This window comes from Nicotiana sylvestris, chromosome 10, assembly GCF_000393655.2.
Source record: "Nicotiana sylvestris chromosome 10, ASM39365v2, whole genome shotgun sequence".
Lineage (NCBI taxonomy): Eukaryota > Viridiplantae > Streptophyta > Magnoliopsida > Solanales > Solanaceae > Nicotiana > Nicotiana sylvestris.
Window position 1 is genome coordinate 37,252,701 of NC_091066.1, and position 25,070 is coordinate 37,277,770.

General features: G+C 40.3%; 2 long non-coding RNA genes across 2 annotated transcripts; both read left to right on the forward strand.

Moving 5' to 3' along the window:
* The first annotated feature begins 759 nt into the window (after positions 1-759).
* LOC138879643 (uncharacterized) lies at positions 760-15,370 on the forward strand. The gene is made up of 3 exons (XR_011402709.1): positions 760-977; positions 1,293-1,355; positions 15,182-15,370. It is a non-coding gene; the product is annotated as an uncharacterized lncRNA (long non-coding RNA).
* Positions 15,371-18,357: 2,987 nt separating this feature from the next.
* LOC138880312 (uncharacterized) lies at positions 18,358-23,012 on the forward strand. Its single transcript, XR_011402855.1, has 3 exons — positions 18,358-18,489; positions 18,805-18,867; positions 22,833-23,012. It is a non-coding gene; the product is annotated as an uncharacterized lncRNA (long non-coding RNA).
* Positions 23,013-25,070: the final 2,058 nt, after the last annotated feature.

Genomic DNA, 25,070 nt, shown 5'->3' on the forward strand with positions numbered 1-25,070 from the left:
TTCTTGGACGGAGTTCAGGAGTTCTCAAGGTGATAATATTGGTGATAGTTTACAACTAAATAAGCTTCAAGTTTATTTATCGCAGGGACTTGAATCAGAGAATCCCAATGGCTCCTTTGATGTTTTGGAATGGTGGAAGGACAAACAAAAATACTATCCGGTTCTTTCAAGGATGACTTGAGATATTTTAAGTGTTCAAGCTTCAATAGTGGCATCAGAGAGCGTTTTCAGTCAAGCGAGACTTCAAATTGGTGATCATAGAGCGTCTACGAGGGAGAGCTTGGAAAAATCAGTACTCTTCAGAGATTGGATCCGTTCGAAAAGAAGAAATTTTGGACTTGCAGAATCACAACCGGAGATAGACGAAACTTATGAAGAAATGCTAGCGGAACTTGCGCAGGATGCTGCTTCGCCCGGAAGCGATGATGAACAAGCTTCTTTTCCGCCACCACCAACGGAAATTCCTCCGGACCTTGAAGGATTTATGAAATTTGTTAGAGATAATACATAGACTAATATGTAACTTGTATTTGGCACATCTTCCTTAATTTTTTTTCCTGGTGGTATTAGTACCTTGTTGTGCTCATTTGTAATACTCCTATAATTTAAATGAGGACATAATGGTCATTTAGTAAAACTAATTAAAAAATAAAATAAAATAATAAAGAGCAATGAATGGGCCGCTGCCCATCAGATGGAGAAAGATATGAACTAGGCTAGTGGAGAACTTTATCTCCAAATATGGGTAATCTGAAAGAAGGAAAACTGAGAAGACGCCACAAAAAAAAAGAAAGAAAAAAGAGAAGCCTCTGCAAAAAAAAAATACTAACCATCATATTCAGAAAGCATTGCAAGGAAATTAAAAGGGAATGGGGTTCTTCTGGCAACAAGTTTTACAAGAGAACATGAAGAATTCAACCTCAATTTAGTGTAGAAATACACGAAACAAAAACTTATGCCGTGAATAAAAGAAAGAGGTAATATTGTATTCTTAATTTTTCTTAACTAGTAATATCATATATATGATCATTGACTTGAGTTAAATTGGGATACTAGGATTAATTATAATGGGTATCATTATAATATAAATTACTTTATTATGATAAAATTATTTTGTTGATGAACGTTCTATGAACTGGGGAAGGAAAGAATTATAGAGAAGTGTTGGATAAGGTCATGGGTAGCCTAACTAAGGTTATTGCGAATTGAACCAAGACGAATTTGATAATAGAATCCGATTATGTTGATACTTCACGAAGTTGATACTTAGACTCGTCTTTGTGATACTATAGATTGATCGAAGAAGTCGTATGGACTACTCGAGTTAGCACGCTTGGTATTTCGACACGAGTACTGTGAGTAGTAATTTTATCGTAATTTGTGTTTTTATAACCTGCATGGTTTATACTATATTTTTGAAAATAAAAGGTGTTACCGAATATTTGAAATTGCATGTGGGACAAGTCCTTTACTGATATGGTACTGAACAATTTACTTGAGATGTTTACAATTATTTAGATGTTCTTATTGTTACTAGACATATCTTACTGTTATTTGAGATATGATTACTATTACCGAATGGGATTATATGATTCAATAAGAATTGAAATGCCCTGTACTATTTTGAAAATGCGTTCGTATGAATATCTACTATTTACAAAGAAAAGTATAAATGGGAGGAGACTTTGAAGGATCCTGTAGCTAACGGCGGGTTGTTAGACCTGGTGCACCTTGTTTTACAGATTACCGATTACCGTTATAGCCCTCGCTAGTGGGAAGGTAGAACTAGCATACAGTTATAGTTTTCCATCGAGTAGGGACCTACAGTTATATTTGACTCCTTTTACGAAAGAGTCCATACAGTGATATAGATTACATGATCCTTCCTTGGAAACCTCCCAAACATAAAGATTTGATATGACATAGTGCTTACCGAGTCTATTACTGAATTGTTAAATTATTTTCTATTACAGGAAACATATGATGAGACTGGTTATTATTACTGTTTTTGAAAGCGCATTTTATTTTTATGATAGTTCCTAATTATTATTATACAAGCATATTTTCTGACTTGTTCCCAATTAAAAACGGTTGTGGTTAAGTGTTATTACTCACTGAGCTAGCGACTCACTCCCCGCTATTTTTTTTAAAGACAGCAATTGAAGGGCGAGGATTTTGTTAGTTAGACGCACAAGTTGATAGTTTCTGGTGAGCCCCGCATTTGTTCGCGTGGGCGAAGAGTTTATGTATTTGTTATGTTCTCTCCTTTTGAACTCTTAGAGTCACTCCGTAGTCATATTTATTAGTTTCATAAGTATTCATTCATTGTAGACCCATGACTAGTATTAGATTCTCTTATAGTATTTTGAAGATGAATTTAAGATTTCTGCGTTGCAAATTATTGATTAATAATGGTAAATAACTGTTTGATTTGTTGATGAAGATTATGAGACATTGTGATTGATATAGGTTGGTTTTGTTGTTGATTTTTGAGACAGGTTAAATTTTTTGATAGTCCTAAACTAGAGGAAACTCTGTCCGATTTTCTAAAAAATATCAATGAGGCTTACTTGGGGGCATTTACTCCTAAGCGCCGGTCATGATCCTAATTTGGGTCGTGAAAAAGTTGGAATCAGAGCTAGGTTATTCTTGTAACTAATGGAGCACACGTCGGTAGTAGAATCTCAATTATGGTTATGTAGCCGGCCATTCCCATAATCGTGATTCTGCGAGGGCGTGATAGGATGTGTCTTGACTTTCTTTCTTATTTCTCTGTACGTGTGTGACGATTAGGGTCAAATAACTGAATCTATCATTACTTATCCTATTCGTGTATGGCTAGGACCAATTACCATATAAAAATGCTACATAGGTACTATACAAGACCAGTGAAAGTTTCATTGAGCCATATGAGGTACTTTCCAGTAAGATGCATAATAGAGTGCATTTCAAAAATTTATACTAGTCCACCACTTCAGCGATAGAGGAGTGCTATCACAAAAAGGTACTTATCTCCATGAAAAAAGAAAAAAAAATTGAGATCTTTATGGATATACTAGATAGACCTGAGAAGAATGAGCAACAGAATAGGGGCCCTAAAGTCCTCATGCACCTAGAAGATTATGGGAACCAACAAAATATTCTTAATGAAGTTCCTAAAATTGAAACTACTAAGTGTACTATTTCTGATAGTTCAAAGGATCTTTAAAGGTTTTAGTAAAATACTTACCACGTTATGAGCTATAGGATATTTCATGAAGAGGTTTATGGAACATGCAACTTTTAAACTAGAGAATAAGGCGAATACATAAAATGCTACCGTACTCTTAGAGATGCCAACAAGAGCAACACAACTAAATTGGGAATGAATTTCACTAAAGTTTTTATGAATCACTTCCTTCTTGATAATTTATGACGTGAACTTTCCTGCTAGATCGTTTAAGAAATTGATTTAGACGTTGGGTATACTTACATATAACACCGAACTTTCTAAACCCGATACACAAGCAACATCATAAGTTTACAGGCTTGTTGAAGGGTTGGTTAATTGTTTAAACAATATAGTAACTGTATATATGAAGACTTAAACCTATTTTGTAGCAGTTGCACTTACCAGAAAGATTGAAAATATGGAAATGATAGGCAGGCAAGAACTCACATAAGAAGATCAAAATTAGAATATCTCTTAGTATGGATTTTAATATGAGTCGAAGATTTAAAAATCAAGAATGTTTTGAGATATTAAGCGATGCTTTTCGGGTTGCCACATCTATGAAAAATTTATAGTAGTTAGACATGTGTTTAAAACTTTTAAGATTTAAGTTAAGAGAAGGAAACTCTAGCTAACCAAGTTGTACTTGATATGGTTGACTCTAACGTACAGATGTATATGGATTAATTATCTTCTTACCATGCTACCTTTGATTACTATGGAAAGACTATTAGGTTTGGTGAACTTTAAAAGCTGGTTTTATCCAAAAAGGGGATTATAGGTTTTAGAGACAAGCAAATTATATATTTTGAAGACTTAACAGTTATAGAAGAAAGGTTGTTTGGATCTCATAGATACGGTAAGGGGCACAAGAGAAGAAACACTTAGTTTGAGAAAAAAAACTTATTATAATGAGAGATTCTCTAATGTATTCCTAAGAATTTACTAGGACTACCCCCAATATGAGAAATAGACTTCGGTATTGAGCTGACACCTGAAATGCAAACTATATCATATGGCACCACAAAGTTGCAAGAGCTAATTGAATAATTGAGAGACCTACTGGATACAGGTTTTATCATACCGAGTGTTGCACCATGGGGTACATCAATATTGTTTGGAAAAAAAGGGATGAGTCTTTAATAATGTGGGCCAACTATAGATCATTAAATAAGATAACAATACACAACAAATATCTCTTGTCTTGTATAGATAACTTGTTTGATTAGTTACAAGGAGCCATTGATCTTTAGTTTGTATGACGATCCGCCCAGTCTTCTCATGACTTACCGCTCTGTTTTTCCCATTTCTGCTTCTTTATACTTCATTATCCGTGTTTTGTGGTATCGGGCTGGTTGGATCGAATCCGGAATGATTTTGGTAAGGTTTAAGACACTTAGTCTCTTTTAAGGAAGTTTGAGTTGAAAAAGTCAACCGGATGTTGACTTGCATGTTAGAGGGCTCGGATGCAAGTTCTGATGGTTTGGTTAGCTTCGGGAGGTGATTTATAACTTAGGAGTGTGATCGGAATGGGTCTTGGAGGTTTGGAGTAGTTTTAGGCTTGAATTGGCGAAGTTGTTATTTTGGCAATTTCTGGTTGATAGGCGAGATTTTGATATAGGGGTCGAAATAGAATTCCGAGAGTTGCAGTAGTTCCGTCGTGTCATTTGGGATGTGTGTGCAAGTTTTTAGGTCATTCAGACGTGGTTTGGTTGGGGTTTTGATCAAAAGCGGAATTCGGAAGATTTTTGAAACTTAGGCTTGAATCTGAGGTGTTTTAGTTGATTTGAAGTTGTTTGAAGTATTTTGATGAATGGAACAAGTTTGTATAAGGTATTGGGTTATATTTGTGCTTTTGGTTGAGGTTCTGGGGGCCTCGAGGTGATTTCGGATGGTTAACGGAGAGGTTGGAATGTTATTGCAGCTGTTGAAGTTTTACTGCTTCTGGTGTTTTTGCACCTGTGGTTTAGGGACCGCAGTACGGCGCCGAATAAGCGGAGATTTGGCCGCAGAAGCGGGAGAGCCTTGAGGAACAGGAAACCACATAAGCGGCTAATGGGATCGCATCTACGGAATCGCAGATGCGGAGGGAGGCTCGCAGATGCGGAATGTTGAGGTAGAGTCAGGAACCGCAGATGCGGTAGATGGACCGCACTCGCAGAGTCGCAGATGCAACAAGTGGACCGTAGATGCGGTATTTGGTCCGGTAAGTGAATTCCGCAGAAGCGAAGGATTAGACCGCATGTGCGGTACCGCAGAAGCGGAAAGGCCTGGGCAGAACATATAAGTTATTTCATTTCGCGAGATTTAGTTATTTCACCATTTTTGACTTTGGCTTGGGAGCTTCTTGGGTGATTTGAGAGGGGGATTTCAAGAGAACTTCATTGAGGTAAGGAATTTGTACCTAAAACTCGTTCTATGCTATTATTTCATGGATTAGAACTAGAAACTATGGAAATCAAAGGTTAAAATTCGGAAAAATAGGGCTTGAGAACTTAGGCCTTTAATTGTGGATTTGAAGGACCATTTGGGGTCGAATTTGAGAACTTTTGATATGTATGAACTCGTGGGGAGATGAGGAATCTATTGATGTAAAATTTTTTGACTTTCGAGATGTTGGCCCGGGGGTCGGGTTTTGATAATTTCGGGATTTGTGCCCTTTATTGATTGTTTTCGCTTGGGCTTTGTTCTCTTAGCATACTTTGACGTCCTCGTTCTGATTTTGGATAGATTCGACGTGCGTGGAGGCCGATTCGAGGGGCAAAGGCATCGCGAGCTAGAGATTTAGCCGGTTTGAGGTGAGTAATGATTGTAAATGATATTCTCAGGGTTTAAAACCCCGGATTGCGCATCGTAGTGCTATATTGAGGTGAGGCACACGCTTGATGACGAGCGTGGGGTCGTGCGCCATTGGGGATTGTGACTTGGTCTATCCCGATTGATGATTTTACCGCGTATTTGATTGAAAACTATTTGCTATCATCATTATTTGGGCTGAATGCCATATTTGGTCCTAGTGCCAACTATTTGAACCCTTCGGGAATTTTTATTGATATTTCTTCACTGTTTTGACTTTATCTTGAAGTCAGTCATGTTATTTTCCACTATTTTACTACTCAGCCATGTTTACTCAGTTTTAATACTTAAATGACATTTTAATTAATGTTTGGACTGAGAAACACTGTTTTACTATTGCCCGAGGGGCTTGTGAGGATTTTTGACTGAGTAAGGCCGAGGGCCTATGTTGTGAGGAAACACTGATACTGATTTGAGGCCGAGGGCCTGAGATATGTATGCCATAAGGTGGCTTGATTGATATGAGGCCGAGGGCCTAGTTTGATGCGATGAGATGGCTTGTTATTGTGCTTGGGCTGTAAGGGGCCCCTCCAGGAGTATGCACACCTCCAGTGAGCGCGGGTACCCATTGTGATGTGATATTGAGCCTGAGGGGCTGGTATTGTTCTATGTGATTGAGCCCGAGGGGATGGTATTGTTCTATGTGATTGCCCAAGGGGCTGGTACTATTCTGAGATGTTGCTCGAGGGGCGAATTTGTCGATATTGTGCCTGTGGGGCGAGCCTTTATGTGTTTACTTTATATAATTGACTGTCAATTACCTGCTTAATCATTGAAAAGGGTTTTTCATGAAGTTAAATTTTGAGTTAAAGGATTTTATCTATCTTTCACTGTTTTAAGGTTTTGAAATGGTTTTACTGCTTCATTATAGAATGCTTTGTGCCCTATATGATTTCCTGCTTTCAGTCTTTATTTACATTTGTTACTCCCTGAGTTGGAGTACTCACTTTACTCCCTGCACCCCTGTATGCAAATTCAGGCGTAGCTGGTCCCGCTCACGTGTGTTGATTCATTCCAGCTTCAGGTAGATCTCAAGGAGTCTTTAGGTAGCTGTTGGCGTTCGCAGCCCGGAGCTCCTCCCTATATCTTTCCTTTATGTCCTTAGTTCAGTATTTAAAACTCTGTAGTTACATTTGAGGATTTTGTATTGTTAGATGCTCGTGACTTGTGACACCCCGGTTAGGGCTATGTCGGGTTGTATTTCCACTACTTATTATCATTAAATCATGTTTTAGACTGCCTTTATTATGTTTAACTACTTTAACAAGTGAAATAGGTTTAGTTCGCTGGCCTTGTCAACACAAAAGGCGCTATCACGACCAGGTTCGGGGTTATTGTCGTGACAAGTTGGTATCAGAGCCTAGTTTACATAGGTCTCACGAGTCATGAGCAGGTTTAGTAGAGTCTCGCAGATTAGTACAGAGACGTCTGTATTTATCCTCGAGAGGCTACATAACCTTTAGGAAAAACTTCATATTCTTGAAATTCTTGTCGTGCGAACTTGTTGACGAGTACTGAACTTCTGTTATTCTATTATCTCACATATGGTGAGGACACGCGCTACCGGACAGGGTGGGCGACCCCCAGTACCACCAGCTGTGGCCACAAGAGGATGAGGATGCGGCCGTGGTCGTGGTAGGGGCAAAGCATCTAGAGCAGCACCCGCAGATACACCAGCTGCCCCAGTTTATGATCAGTTCCCAGTTATGGACGCTCCAGCAGCACCAGTTTAGGCATCAGCTGTGCCCATCGTGATTCCGGGTCTTCAAGAGGCTTTGGCACAGATCTTATCAGTTTGCACTAGCTTGGCTCAGGCAGTTTCAGCCACTACAACCGCAGCTACTTCACAGGTCGGGGGAGACAATCAAACTCCCGCCGCTTGCACACCTGAGCAGGTCGTGCAGGGACTTCAGATGCCGGGGGCGCATCCAGCCCAGCCGGCCGTAGCTGCTCAGGACTATGTGGTTCCTGTCATGCCGGAGAATGAGCAGCGTAGGTTGGAGAGATTTGGTAGATTGCAGCCTCCGACCTTCAGTGGCGTAGAGGGCGAGGATGCCCAGGGTTTTTTGGATAAGTGTCAGAGGATGCTTCTTACTGCAGGTATTCTAGAGACCAGCGAGGTCGCTTTTACCACCTATCACTTTTTATGAGCTTCTTTCACTTGGTGGGAGGATTTTGAGAGCCGTAGGCCTGTTGGTGCAGCACCCTTTTCCTGGCAGCAATTCTCCGTTCTCTTCCTGGAGAAGTATATGTCGTAGTCCCGCAGAGAGGAGCTGCGTATGCAGTTTGAGTGGTTGCGACAGGGGGATATGACTGTGTCATAGTATGAGCTGGGGGTTTTTGAGTTGGCTCATCATGCCATCTGGTTAGTTCCAACCGATCGAGAGAGGATCAGGAGGTTTGTTGATGGTCTTACTTATCAGCTCCGTATTCTCATGGCCAGGGAGAGGGTGACTAGTGACACGTTCGAAGAGGTTGTTGATATCGCCCGTGAGATTGAGTCTGTTCGCCACCAGGAACGAGAAGAGAGGGAGGCCAAGAGGCCTCGAGGATCTGGCAGCTATAGTGGTGCTCCTTTGATGGGTTAGTTTTAGCACAGCAGATGCCGTTCATTCAGGCTTGCTCAGTAAGCTCGCTTAAGTTATCGTGGGGCATCTTCGGGTCATGGTTATCATGGATCTCAGCAGGGCCAGTAATCACTCAGCGCCCTTCCAGCTCAGAGTTCATCTCGTGCTCCATCAGCTCAGGGCTCTTCTATGTCGAGTGCATCTGTTAGTCACTCTGATGCGAGGGGTTCCCTTCAGTCCCCTTCTCCAGCACCTGGGAGTTGCTTTGAGTGTGGTGAGATGGGTCACATATGGAGGCAGTGTCCTCGTCATTTTGCTAGTTCGTCCCAGCAGAGGGGTCAGTCATCGGCTTCAGCGCCAGTTGCTTCATCACCACCCGCTCCACCAGCTAGAGGTGGAGGTCAGTCAGCCAGGGGTCACCCCAGAGGTGGAGGTCGATCAGAGGGCGGTCAGACCCGTTTCTCTGCACTCCCAGGCAGACCTGATGCTATCACTTCAGGTGTTATTATTACAGGTATTGTTTCAGTTTGCCACAGAGATGCCTCTGTATTATTTGATCCCGGTTCCACCTTTTCTTATGTGTCATCATACTTTGCTCGTTATTTGGGGATGCCCTGTGAGTTTCTTGATTTACCTATTCATGTATCTACCCCGGTGGGCGATACTGCTATTGTAGACCGTGTGTAGCGGTCGTGTGTGGTGACTATTGGGGGTCTAGAGACCCAAGTGGATCTGTTATTATTGAGTATGGTGGATTTTGATGTTATTTTGGGCATAGATTGGTTATCTCCGTGTTGTGCTATTCTAGACTGTCACGCTAAGATAGTCACATTGGCTATACCGAGTGTGCCACGGATTGAGTGGTGAGGTGAGACTGATTATGTTCCCAGTAGAGTGATCTCATTCTTGAAAGCCCAATGTATGGTTGGGAAGGATTGTCTTTCGTATCTAGCCTTTGTGAGGGATGTCGGAGCTGAGGCTCCCAGTATTGATTCTATTCCAATTGTGAGAGATTTTCCCAATGTGTTTCCTGCAGACTTGTCGGGCATGCCACCGGATAGGGATATCGATTTTGGTATTGACCTGGTGCCGGGCACTCAGCCCATTTCTATTCCACCGTATCGTATGGAACCAGCGTAGTTGAAGGAATTGAAGGAGCAGCTTCAGGAACTCCTTGATAAAGGGTTCATTCGGCCTAGTGTGTCACCTTGGGGTGCGCCGGTTCTGTTTGTGAAGAAGAAGGATGGCACAATGAGAATGTGCATTGATTATAGGCAATTAAACAAGGTAACAATGAAGAACAAGTATCCTTTTGCCTCATATTGATGATTTATTCGACCAGCTTCATGGAGCGAGAGTGTTCTCCAAGATTGATCTCCATTCAGTTTATCATCAGTTGAAGATCAGGGATTCAGATATTCTTAAAATAACTTTCAGGGCCCGATATGGTCGCTATGAATTCTTGGTGATGTCTTTTGGGTTGACCAATGCTCCAGTAGCGTTCATGCATTTGATGAACAACGTGTTCTGGCCTTATCTTGACTCGTTCGTCATAGTCTTTATTGATGATATTCTGGTATATTCGCATCGTCAGGAGGAGCATACAGAGCATTTGAGAGTTGTGTTGCAAAGATTGAGAGAGAAGAAACTTTATGCAAAGTTCTCCAAGTGTGAGTTTCGGCTCAGTTCAGTGGCTTTGTTGGGGCACGTGGTGTCCAGCGAGGGTATTCAAGTTGAACCGAAGAAGATAGAGGCAGTTCAGAGTTGGCCCAGACCGTCCTCAGCCATAGAGATTCGCAGGTTTCTTAGTTTGGCAGGCTATTATCGCCAGTTTATTTAGGGATTCTCATTTATCGCATCGCCGTTGACCAAGTTGACTCAGAAGGGTGCTTCATTTGTATGGTTGGACGAGTATAAGGAGAGCTTTTAGAAGCTCAAGACAGCTTTGACCACAGCTCCAGTGTTGGTTCTACCATCAGCTTCAGGTTCATATATCGTGTATTGTGATGCTTCGAGAGTTGGGATTGGTTGTGTATTGATGCAGGAGGGTAGAGTTATTGCTTATACTTCTCATCAGTTGAAGCCCCATGAGAAGAACTACCCCATTCATGATTTGGAGTTAGCTGCCATAGTTCAGGCATTGAAGATTCGGAGGCATTACTTGTATGGCGTATCTTGTGAGGTGTTCACTGATCATCGCAGTCTTCAGCATTTGTTCAAGCGAAAGGATCTTAATTTGAGGCAGCGGAGATGGTTGGAGTTGCTTAAGGATTATGATATCACTATATTGTACCATCCGGGAAAGGCCAATGTGGTGGTCGATGCTTTGAGCCGAAAGGCAATGAGTATCGGGAGTTTGGCATATATTCCAGTTGGGGAGAGACCTCTTGCAGTTGACATTCAGGCCTTGGCCAATCGGTTCGTGAGATTAGATGTTTCGGAGCCCAGTCGGGTATTGGCTTGTGTGATTTCTCGATCTTCCTTATATGATCGCATCAGAGAGCGCCAATATGATGATTCGCACTTTCTTGTCCTTAAAGGACAGAGTTCAGCATGATGATGCTAGAGATGTGACCATTGGTGATGATGGGGTGTTGAGGATGCAGGGCCGGATTTGTGTGCCCAATGTGGAAGGGCTTCGAGAGTTGATTCTGGAAGAGGCCCATAGCTCACGGTATTCTATTCATCTGGGTGTTGTGAAGATGTATCAGGATTTGAGGCAGTACCATTGGTGGAGAAGAATGAATAAAGATATTGTGGGATTCGTAGCTTGGTGTCTCAATTGTCAGTAGGTGAAATATGAGCATCAGAGACCGGGTAGTTTGCTTCAGCAGATGGATATTCCTAAGTGGAAGTGGGAGAGGATTACTATGGACTTTGTTGTTGGACTTCCACGGACTTTGAAGAAGTTCGATGCTATTTGGGTGATTGTGGATCGACTGACCAAATCTTCACACTTCATTCCTGTATGTACTACCTATTCCTCAGAGCGGTTGGCAGAGATCTATATCCAGGAGATTGTTCGTTTGCATGGTGTCCTAGTTTCTATCATCTCAGATAGGGGCACTCAGTTTACATCGCAGTTTTGGAGGTCTGTGCAGTGATAGTTGGGTACTCAGGTGGAGTTGAGCACAGGTTTTCATCCTCAGATGGATGGGCAGTCCGAGCATACTATTCAGATATTAGAGGACATGTTGCGTGCTTGTGTCATTGATTTCGGAGGGTCATGAGATCAGTTTCTACCGCTTGTAGAGTTTGCTTATAAAAACAGCTACTAGTCAAGTATTCAGATGGCTCCATATGAGGCTTTGTATGGGAGGTGGTGTAGATCTCCAGTTGGTTGGTTCGAGCCCAGTGAGGCTAGGCTATTGGGGACTGATTTGGTGCAGGATGCTTTAGAGAAGGTAAAGGTGATTAAGGAGAGGCTTCATACAGTGCAGTCGCGGCAAAAGAGTTATACTGACAGGAAGGTTCGAGATGTGTCCTACATGGTTGGCGAGAAGGTTCTGTTGAAGATTTCGCACATGAAGGGTGTTGTGAGATTTGGAAAGAAAGGGAAATTAAGTCCACGGTTCATTGGGCCTTTTGAGGTGCTTCGGAGGATTGGGGAGGTGGCTTGCGAGCTTGCTTTACCACCCATCTTGTCGAGTGTGCATCCGGTATTTCATGTTTCTATGCTCCAGAAGTATATGGGGGACCCGTCTCATGTTCTGGATTTCAGCACGGTTCAATTGGATGATGATTTGACTTCTGATGTGGAGCCAGTAGCTATTTTGGGTCATCAGGTTCGAAAGTTGAGGTCAAAGGATATAGCTTCAGTGAAAGTACAGTGGAGAGGTCGGCCCATGGAGGAGGCTACCTGGGAGACCGAGGGGGAGATGCGAAGAAAATATCCTCACCTATTTGAGGCTTCAGGTATGTTTCTTGACTGGTTCGAGGACGAACGTTTGTTTAAGTTGGGGAGGATGTGATGACCTGTCTAGTCGTCTCATGAGTTACCACTCCGTTGTCCCCATTTCTGCTTCTTTATGCTTCGTTATCCGTGTTTTGTAGTACCAGGTTGGTCGGATCGAATTCAGAATGATTTTGGTAAGGTTTGAGACACTTAGTCTCTTTTAAGGAAGTTTGAGTTGGAAAAGTCAACCGGATGTTGACTTTTGCGTTAGAGGGATCGGATGCGAGTTCCGAAGGTTCGGTTAGCTTCGGGAGGTGATTTATGACTTAGGAGTGTGATCGGAATGGGTTTTGGAGGTTTGGAGTAGTTTTAGGCTTGAATTGGCGAAGTTGTTATTTTGGCAGTTTCCGGTTGATAGGCGAGATTTTGATATAGGGGCCGGAATGGAATTCCGAGAGTTACAGTAGCTCCTTCGTGTCATTTGGGATGTGTGTGCAAATTTTTAGGTCATTCGGACGTGGTTTTGGTTGGGTTTTTGATCAAAAGCGGAATTCGGAAGATTTTTGAAACATAGGCTTGAATTTGAGGTGTTTTAGTTGATTTGATGTTGTTTGAAGTGTTTTGATGATTGGAACAAGTTTGTATAAGGTATTAGGTTATGTTTGTGCTTTTGGTTGTGGTCCCGGGGGCCTCGGGGTGATTTCGGATGGTTAACGGAGAGGTTGGAATGTTATTGCAGTTGCTAAAGTTTTGCGGCTTTTGGTGTTTTCGCACCTGCGGTTTAGGGACCGCAGGTGCAGTGCTGCATAAGCGGAGATTTGGCTGCAGAAGTGGGAGAGGCTTGAGGAACAGGAAACCGCATAAGTGCCTAATGGGATCGCAGATGCGGAGGGAGGCTCGCAGATGTGGAATGGTGAGGTAGAGTCAGGAACCGCAGATGCAGTAGATGGACCACACCTGCGGAGTCGTAGATGCGGCAAGTGGACCGCAGATGCGGTATTTGGTCCGGTAAGTGAATTCCGTAGAAGCGGAGTATTAGACCGCATATGCAGTACCGCAGAAGCGGGTTTTGGACCGTAGATGCGGAAAGGCCTGGGCAGAACATATAAGTTATTTCATTTCGCGAGATTTAGCTATTTCACCATTTTTGACTTCGGCTTGGGAGCTTCTTGGGCGATTTGAGAGGGGGATTTCAAGAGAACTTCATTGAGGTAAGGAATTTGGACCTAAAACTCATTCCTATGCTATTATTTCGTGGATAGAGCTAGAAATTATGGAAATCGAAGGTTAAAATTGGGGAAACTAGGGCTTGAGAACTTAGGCCTTTAATTGTGGATTTGAAGGACCATTTGGGGTAGGATTTGAGAACTTTTGATATGTATGAACTCGTGGAGAGATGAGGAATCTATTGATGTAAAAATTTCTGACTTTCGGGACGTGGCATCGGGGGTCGGGTTTTGGTAATTTCGGGATTTGTGCCCTTTATTGATTGTTTTCACTTGGGCTTTGTTCCCTTAGCATACTTTGACGTCCTCGTTCTAATTTTGGATAGATTCGACGCACGTGGAGGCCGATTCGAGGGGAAAAGGCATCGCGAGCTAGAGATTTAGCCGATTCGAGGTGAGTAATGATTGTAAATGATGTTCTGAGGGTTTAAAACCTGGAATTGCACATCGTAGTGCTATATTGAGGTGAGGCACACGTATGATGACGAGTGTGGGGTCGTGCACCATTGGGGATTGTGACTTGGTCCGTCCCGATTGATGATTTTACCGCGTATTTGATTGAAAACTATTTGCTATCATCATTATTTGGGTTGAATGCCATATTTGGGACTAGTGCCAACTATTTGAACCTTTCGGGAATTTTTATTGATTTTTCTTCACTGTTTTGACTTTATACTTGAACTCAGTCATGTTATTTTCCACTGTTTTACTACTCAACCATGTTTACTCAGTTTTAATACTTAAATGACATTTTAAATGATGTTTGGACTGAGAAACACTATTTTACTATTGCCCGAGGGGCTTCTGAGGATTTTTGACTGAGTAAGGTCGAGGGCCTATGTTGTGAGAAAACACTGATACTGATTTGAGGTCGAAGGCCTGAGATATGTATGCCACAAGGTGGCTTGATTGATATGAGGCCGAGGGCCTAGTTTGATGCAATGAGATGGCTTGTTATTGTGATTGGGCCGTAAGGGGCCCATCCAGGAGTATGCACACCTCCAGTGAGCGCGGGTACCCATTGTGATGTGATATTGAGCCTGAGGGGCTGGTATTGTTCTATGTGATTGAGCCCGAGGGGTTGGTATTGTTCTATGTGCTTGCCCAAGGGGCTGGTACTATTCTGAGATGTTGCCCGAGGGGCAAATTTGTCGATACTGTACCCGTGGGGCGAGCCTTTATGTGTTTACTTTACATAATTGACTATCAATTACCTGCTTAATCATTGAAAAGGGCTTTTCATGAAGTTAAATTTTGAGTTAAAGGATTTTACCTATCTTTCACTGTTTTACTGTTTTGAAATGTTTTTACTGCTTAATTATTGAATGTTTTGTGCCCTATGTGATTTCCTACTTTCAGTCTTTATTTACATTTGTTATTCATTGAGTTGGAGTACTCACTTTACTCCCTACACCCTTGTGTGCAGATTCAGGCGTAGCTGCTCCCGCTCATGAGTGCTGATTCATTCCAGCTTCAGGCAGATCTCGAGGAGTCTTTAGGTAGCTGTTGGCGTTCGCAGCCCGGAGCTCCTCCCTATCTCTTTCCTTTATGTCCTTAGTTCAGTATTTAAAATTCTGTAGTTACATTTGAGGATTTCGTATTGTTAGATGCTCGTGACTTGTGACACCCCGGTTAGCGCCATGTCAGGTTGTATTTCCGCTACTTATTATCATTAAATCATGATTTAGACTGCCTTTATGATGTTTAACTGCTTTAACAAGTGAATTGGGTTTAGCTGGCTGGCTTTTTCATCACGAAAGGTGCCATCATGACCGGGTTCGGGGTTAGGGTCGTGACAGTTTCTTATCATCAGCTTAGAATAAGAAAGGAAGATATTTCAATATTGCCTCTAGTACTCGGTACACACATTATGAGTTACCTGTGATGTCCGTTAGATTGGACAATGCTCCAATTGCATTGATGTATATAATGAATATAGTGTTCAAAGTTGTTTTTGGAGAAAAAAATCCATAGTTTTACTTACTATATTCTGGTATATTCTCGTACCCAGGAAGAGCACGAGAATTACTTGAAAAATATGTCAAGGAAGCTGCAGGAAAATCGACTTTCTTTTTCAAGTTCTTCAATTAGCTAGACTCGATGGTATTCATAGGACACATGGTATCTAAGAATTAAAAAAAAAAGGGTAGATTTTTAAGAAGATATAAACAGTTCATAAATGGCCGAGACTCATTTCCCCTACAGAGATTACTTTTGGCTTGACAAGCTACTATAGGTATTTGTATAGGATTTCTCTAGAATAGCACAACCACTCACCAAGTTAACATAGAAAATCGCAAAATTTCAGTGGATGGAGAAATGTACAACAAGAAAGCATGTTTGACAATCACACTAATGTTAGCCTTATTCCAATAGGCTCTAGAGGATTCACGATGTTATATGATACTTCGAGGGTAGGATTAGAATATTTTCTCATGCAAAATAGTCGCGTGATAGCCTATGCGCTAAGAGAATTGAAGAAGCTCAAGTCTTATTATGCCATTCATGATTTGGAGATGGTCATATTGGTATTTCCTTTTTAGATTTACAGACACTATTTATATGAAGAAACCTATGAGATTTATACCTAACACAAAAGCATGAAGTACATTTAAAACTAACAGAGATATAAATATTTAACAATTCTAATGGAGGGAACTACTGAAGATCTAATTGTACTATTTTGTATTGTTCAGGAAAGATACATATTATAGCTTATGCCAAAAAAAAACTATGGGTGATTTGACGCATTTAGCTCCTGTAGAGATACTTCTGGATGAAGATATGCGTAGACTAGAGGGTACACGTGCTAAATTCAATGTGAAAAAAAATCAAAGACATTATTGGCTATTGGTCAAGCCCGATGTAGCGTATATAAAGGCTAGCCAATACGAAGATGAACGATTGTTTAATTACCAAGATTAGCTTTTAGCTGGTAAAAGCAAGGACATGACTATTAATAGTGAGGGTATTCTACGACTAGATAATTAATTATGTGTAGCAAACATATAAAGGTTGAGACAAGTTATTCGTGATGGAGCTCACAACTCTAGATACACTATATATCTCAGGTCTATAAGATGCACCATGACTATAAAAAATAAAAAAAAAATAAAAAAAATTGATTGGGTTGGAAAAGAAAGAAGAAAAAAAATTCTTTAACTTTATTTCTAACTATTTGGCATGTCAGTATGTTAACACAAGCACGTGCGACTCACAGGCCCACTAAAATAACTCAAGATTCTGAAATGTAAATACAATAGAATAATACATTATATGACTAAATTATTCAAACCATTAAAGGTATCATTATATGTGGGAAAGTTGTAAATTGGCTTACCAAGTAGCCATGTTTCTTGCTAGTTAAAACCTCTTATAATAAGGTATAATATGCATAGATATACATGAACAGAAAATTATTTGACTCAATAGATCTCTATTGTCCATCAGCCCTAATAGAGGATCGCATTCACTTCACGATTTGAAAACCTTTTCAAGAAATGTTGGTACACAAGTAGATCTTAGTACTAGTTTTATCTCACACAAACGCAAATTCCGGATGTGCTATACAGATCTTGGAGGATATGTTGAGAGATTGTATTCTTGAGTTTGGTGGTAGTTGGGACGTTTATCTACCTTTAGCTAAATTTGCTTACAACAATAGCTTCGAGTCCAGTATTCAGATGGTATTGTACGAAGTATTACATGGAAGAAGATGTCGTTCTTCTATCGGAAGTTTTGAAGCTGGTGAGACTAACTTATTGGGACCCGACTTAGTACAAGAAGCTATTGACAAGGTCCAATTGATCAGACCATGATTGCTCACAGTTTAAAATAGACAAAAAAATCTTATGCGGATAAGAGAAGAAGAGATTTAGTATTCACAATTGGGGACAAAGTGCTCCTACGAGTCTTCCCCATGAAAGGCGTGATGCTATTCGGGAAAAGACATAAGTTGAGTTCGAGGTTTATATATCCGTACGAGATACTTGAACAAGTGGAAGCTATGACTTATTGTTGGCACTTTCTCCTTGGTTGTGCTAAGAAAACATATATTAGACTCCTCTCAAGTACTTGAAGCACCGACTATATCATTGATGAGAAGTTGACTTAAGAGGAGGAGCCGATGCTATTGTCGATAGGAAAGTAAAAAAGTTACAGTCAAAAGAAATTGTACTTATGAATATCTTGTGGAGAACTTATACCGTTGAAGAAGTAATTTCGAAAGTGGAAAATGCTATACGAGTCTAGTAGCCTCACTTGTTTCAGTCTACTAATAAACACTTATTTTAAATTCGGGGACCGAATTTCATAAGATAGAGAGAATGTAATACTCCTATAATTTAAATGAGGACATAATGGTCATTTAGTAAAACTAATTAAAAAATAAAATAAAATAAAAATAATAAAGAGCAATGAATGGGCCGCTGCCCATCAGATGGAGAAAGATATGAACTAGGGTAGTGTAGAACTTTATCTCCAAATATGGGTAATCTGAAAGAAGGAAAACTGAGAAGAAGCCACAAAAAAAGAAAAAAGAGCAGCCTCTGCAAAAAAAAAAAAAAAAAAAAAAAAAAAATTACTAACCATCATATTCAGAAAGCATTGCAAGGAAATTAAAAGGGAATGAGGTTCTTCTGGCAACAAGTTTTACAAGGGAACATGAGGAATTCAACCTCAATTCAGTGTAGAAATACACGAAACAAAAATTTATTACCTGAATAAAAGAAAGAGGTAATATTGTATTCTTAATTTTTCGTAACTAGTAATATTATATATATGATCATTGACTTGAGTGAAATTGGGATACTAGGATTAATTATAATGGGTATCATTATAATATAAATTACTTTATTATGATAAAATTATTTTGTTGATGAACGTTCTATGAACTGGGGAAGGAAAGAATTACAGAGAAGTGTTGGATAAGGTCATGGGTAGCCTAACTAAGGTTATTGCGAATGGAACCAAGACGAATTTGATAATAGAATCCGATTATGTTGATACTTCACGAAGTTGATACTTAGACTCGTCTTTGTGATACTGTAGATTGATCGAAGAAGTCGTATAGACTACTCGAGTTAGCACGCTTGGTATTTCGACACGAGTACTGTGAGTAGTAATCTTATCGCAATTTCTGTTTTCATAACCTGCATGGTTTATACTATATTTTTGAAAATAAAAGTTGTTACCGAATATTTAAAATTGCATATGGGATAAGTCCTTTACTGATATGGCACTGAACAGTTTACTTGAGATGTTTACAATTATTTAGATGTTCTTATTGTTACTAGACATGTCTTACTGTTATTTGAGATGTGATTACTATTACCGAATGGGATTATATGATTCAATAAGAATTGAAATGCCCTGTACTATTTTGAAAATGCGTTCGTATGAATATCTACTATTTACAAAGAAAAGTATAAACGAGAGTAGACTTTAAAGGATCTCGTAGCTAACGGCGGGTTCGTTAGACCTGGTGCACCTTGTATTTACAGATTATCGATTACCGTTATAGCACTCGCTAGTGGGAAGGTAGAAATAGCATACATTTACAATTTTCCCTCGAGTAGGGACCTACAGTTATATTTGACTCCTTTTACGAAGGGGTCCATACAGTGATACAGATTACATGATCCTTCCTTGGAAACCTCCCAAACATAAAGATTTGATATGACATAGTGCTTACCGAGTCTATTACTGAATTGTTAAATTGATTTTTATTACAGGAAACACATGATGAGACTGATTATTATTACTGTTTTTGAAAGGGCATTTTATTTTTATGATAGTTCCTAATTATTATTATTACACAAGCATGTTTTCTGACTTGTCCCCAATTAAAAACAGTTGTGGTTAAGTGTTATTACTCACTGAGCTAGCGACTCACTCCCCGCTATTTTTTTTAGAGACAGCAGTTGAAGGGCGAGGATTTCGTTAGTCAGACGCACAAGTTGATAGTTTCTAGTGAGCCCCGCATTTGTTCGCGTGGGCGAAGAGTTTATTTATTTGTTATGTTCTCTCCTTTTGAAATCTTAGAGTCGCTCCATAGTCATTTTTATTAGTGTCATAAGTATTCGTTCATTGTTAGACCCATGACTAGCATTAGATTCTCTTATAGTATATTAGAGATGAATTTAAGATTTCTATATTGCAAATTATTGATTAATAGTGGTGAATAACTGTTTGATTAGTTGATGAAGATTATGAGACATATTTATTGATATAGGTTGGTTTTGTGGTTAAGTTTTGAGACGGGTTAAATTTTTGGATAGTCCTAAAATAGAGGAAACTCTGTCTGATTTTTTGAAAAATATCGATGAGGCTTACTTGGGGGCACTTGCTCCTAAGCACCGGTTATGATCCTAATTTGGGTCGTGACATCATTTCATTGGGGGGAGGAAGACTAAGAAAGATATTGCCATTTTTATTAATGTCGTAATAATAAAAATTATAAGACATTCCCTTGAATATTTATTTGTAATTTATTTAGTGTTTAAATATATATATATATATATATATATATATATATATATATATATATATATATATATATATATATATATATATATATATATATATATATATGTATATATATATATATATATATATATATATATATATATATATATATATATATATATATATATATATATATATATATATATATATATATATTGTGTAACGATCCGACCGGTCGTTTTGAGCTCTAGTGTTCGTTCAACAGTTTGATGCCATGAGCATCTTCACTTCAGGTATTATGACTTGTGCGCACGGTCAGGATTGATTTCCGGGAAGTTCAGAGTTGATTTGGAAAGAGAATTCTCATTTCAGAAGCATTAAGTAGAAGGAATTAGCTAAGACTGGATTTTTGAGTAAATGACCTTGGAATAGGGATTCGAAGGTTCCAGCCGGTTCGTATGATGATTTTGGACTTGGGCGCATGTCTGGATCGGGTTTTGGATGACCCGGGAGCGATTTGGCGCCTATTGTGGAAGTTAACATTTTGGAAGAAATTTCATAAGTTTGGGTTGAAGTGCATTTCGGTGTAATCGATGTCCATTTGGAATTCCGAGTCTGGGAGTAGCTTCGTATGGTGATTCTGGAGTTGGGAGCGCGATCGGAAGTGAATTCGGAGGTCCGTGGGTCATTTTACAGTCATTTCGCTAAAGATAGAAATTTGAAGGTTTTTGAGAAGTTTGATCGGAAGTAGACTTTTTGATATCGGGGTCGGAATCCGATTCCGAAAGTTGGAGTAAGTCCATAATGTCGAATATGACTTGTCTGCAAAATTTGAAGTTAATCGGACGTGATTTGATAGGTTTAAACATCGATATTAGAAGTTTGAAATTCTAAAGTCCATAAAGCTTGGATTGGAGGTCGATTCATGGTTTTAGCGTGGTTTGGTATGATTTGAGGCGTCGAACAAGTATGTAATGTGTTTTGGGACTGGTTGGGGTCCCGGGGGCCTCGGCTGGATTCCGGGTGGTTAACGGAATGAAAATGGAATTTGGAGAAGTGCTGAAGCATCTGCTTCTGTCATAACCGCACCTGCGGTTGGTCGACCGCAGGTGCGAGACCGCAGAAGCGGTCGTAGCCTCGCAGATGTGGCCTAGACCTGGCCAGGCCAAACTGCAGAAGCGGATCCTTAGCCGCAGAAGCGGCTTCGCATATGAGGCTTCAAGACCGCAGAAGCGGTCCCAGCCCCTTTAGCCAATTCCACATATGCGGCCTCACTTCACAGATGCGGTCCCCTGATCGCAGATGCGGAAACTGCTGAAGTAGTCAGCTTCATTTAAGTCGAGCCCCAGCCATTTTTTATCATTTGGCACTTGGGTATTGAGCGATTTTGGAGCTCTTGAGAAGGGATTTCCACGTAGCATCGTGAGGTAAGTTCATCCCCCTTATTTCTAAGTTTAACACTCGAGTTTTGGGTAGATTAACACCTAAAGATTTGGAGAAATCAAGGGGTTATAGCTAGACCTAAGGTTTTAATAAAACTTAGATTTTACCACGAAATTGGTTATGAAATGGATTAGAAATCATATATTATTGATCCTTAGGTTATAGAGAACAACTTCCTTCAGAAAATTTTGGAATGTGGGCCCGGGGATGAATTTTAGGAACCTTGCATTTAGGGTTGGAAAATTGGTTTAATAATTAGAATATGAACTTTTGAGCATGTATTGACTAGTTCTTACCCTATTTGAATAGTTTTGGATCGTTCGGCTCCAAATTGGAGGTTTGAGCGCGTTCTTGAGTTGGAATATAGGCTTCGGAGCGAGGTGAGTCTCCTTTCTAACCTTGTAAGAGGTAATTGTCCCTGTAGGTGATATAATTAGTTATGTGCTTGTATTTGTGGGGGGCTACGTACGCACAAGGTGATGAGAGTCCATGCGTAGCTACTATTATGTTTAAGTCCGGGTAGTCTAGGACCCAAAAGCATGCTATACTTGGACTATTTGTAATCTTAGTGACAGCTGAATTGCTTAAATTACATAGAATTAGTAAATGAATTTCCAAAAAGATTTAAGCTTCATTTTCTTAAATTGTTAAGAGAGAATTGGCTTTTCTTTGGATAATTGTTCTATGTTGACTTCTTGATTGACTGTCTGTGTGTGTTTATTTTTGGAACGGGCTGAACGCCTCGATAGATTAAATAGAGGCATCTATGGTTCATGTCGTTCGACCCTCAGTAGTGCACAGTTTAAATATTGTTGGATCGGGCCGTATGACCTCGGCATGATATGCGCATGCTTGTATTGCTTGCCTAAGAATGTTATGTGATAATATTTGCCTTCCCTGGCCAGACATAGTTGATAAGCATAATGAAAACTAAACCTTGGAAATCTGTATTTATTTGAGATGTTGTTTACCTGCTATCTGGTTTTACGAGTTTATAATTGTTTAATAAAAATCCATGATTTCCTCACATTTTCACTATATTATTATTGGACCACTAGTAAATGTCAAAGTTGACCTCTCGTCTCTACTTCTTCGAGATTAGACGGGATACTCATTGGGTACACATTTTCGTACTCATACTACACTTGCTGTGCATTTTTGTTGCACAGGCACATGCATCTCTAGTGGCCTAGTGGGCGTAGCGGCGCAGTTGATATGGAGACTTAGGTGAGCTGCACTTCCCGAGATGACCCGCAACCAGCAGTATCTCTTTCAAATTACTGTATTTACTTTCTGTCCAACATTGTATTTCGGACGGTTGTTGTACTACATTATTTCCTAGATCATGTACTTGTGACACCGGGTTCTGGGATGATCACAAGATTTTTCAGTAGTTAAATTTTGTAAAGACATCCCCATTTATCCAGCGGAGTTTATTATTTATTTGTTTAAAGGAAATGATTTTAAAATAATTAAAATGAGAAATTGCTAGTAAATTGTGGTTGGCTTGCCTGACAGTGGTGTCCGGTGCCATCACGACCCTTAGTGGATTTTGGGTCATGACAACATGGTATTAGAGTGCTAGGTTCTCTTAGGTCTCATGAGTCATGAGCACGTCTAGTAGAGTCTCGCGGATCAGTACGGAGATGTCTGTACTTATCTTCGGGAGGCTACAGGGCTGTTAGGAGTACTTCCTTTCTTGATTCCTCATCGTGCGATTTGATTCCTTGAGGCTTATGCCCTTGTTTCCTTCCTACTCAATCTTACGCGACGCGAACGCTTGTTATAAATCGAGAATTGAAGAATTTTAATGGTGCCACAGATGTGATGCGGGATGTTTCTCCCTGAATAGTTGATTGGGCTATTGTCGTTGCCTTGCGGAAGGATATCTTGTCATTTCGGCTTAGTAAAAGTATTCCTGAGAGCTTTGAGGCTATGCATAGATTGCTATGATGCTCACGATTGGTTATCGCACAGTATTTACTTGATGGTAGGATACTTGCCTATGTGTTGGGGCGGTGAATGATTTGAAAGGAAGCCTACTCAATGCACGATTCATAGATCGGATATCTCATTTTCGGCGGAGGAAAAACAATTGGCCTATGAATGTCCAGATTTGGGGTGATGGAGTAACGAGACTTCGTAATTTCGAGCATGGTGGAATTTTTATCTACGATGTGGTGTTGTCGTCCTCGATTGTATGTGTTAAGTTCGCCGGTGTTATGTTCTTCTGCAATTCGTCCTTGGGGAAGGATATTATGAAATAATATTGGAGAAACGACTGTTGGATATCGCAGGGTGCATTGGTTCAGGATTGAATCGGTGTTTCTAATGCTGACGACTCGAGAAAGATGATCTCTGGAAAGGTTTAAAGTTAGTAGAGATTTGTGGGTTCAAGTGCTATGAAGATAGATTTTATTGAGGCAACAACTGAGCAGCAAAGGATGAGGAAGGATATGTGGGGAGTGTCAGGCGGTGGTCAAAATTTCTAGAAGGCCAGGTATAAGAGGCAAAGTTCGAGTAGTCGATTAAAGGGGGTGAGTTCCGCCAAAGTGGGAGAGTGGCGGAGTTGCATATGGGCTTTGTGGTAGGATGATTATGCACATTAAGGAGAGTTTGGAATGATCTGGGAATTTTGGTGATTGGTGATTGGGGTCTACGGATTTAATTTGAAGTATGGGCTATTATGCTATAGGAGATTTGATATAATATAAGGGAGCTCTTGAAATGAAGAAGGATACAACATAACTTTGAATTGGAAGGAGGTTGCTGCATATTAATTGATGTCCACGAGGGGTGAATAGACTTGTGCAGCTAGAGAGTGAACTCAGACTCAGGATGGGTTATTGATGTCGTAGTGATTGTACCCCGTGTAGCAGCGTTGGAAGATGTCGGGAAGTGATCTCCACAGGTGGGTTATTCCCTGTGAGCAGGTTAGCGGCCGCGTGGTTGGCGAAGCTTCTGCGAAGGATTTTACTGGCCATTCCGGTAAGAGGTCGAATATGTGAATGTTGATGGAAATTCGGGGTGTTCATGAAGTGCTAATAGAAGGATTTCAAGGAATCTGGCGGTTTAATTGTGTGAGGTCATGTCAATAAGAGATAAAGAATCTTGGTGAATACCAGAGGTGTGTAATAGTGGCTTCAAGCTAAGTGAGAGAGTCTCACTGCCTACAATTGGATTGCATGGTCGTCTATTTGTAAGGTTTAGGATTACCAGCATATTGGTGAGTTATTTTAGCTAAGGGAAAGAACATAAGTAGTAATTTGATTGAAGGAATTGTTAATAGTGTGCTATAGTTCGCCTTATTGGCTCATGTTCGGGCTTTGGGAAGATTCGGGATTTATGCTTCATACAGAGGTGATTTACAAGGGAAGTGATTCAGTCGGGTGCTTCGTGGAGATGGG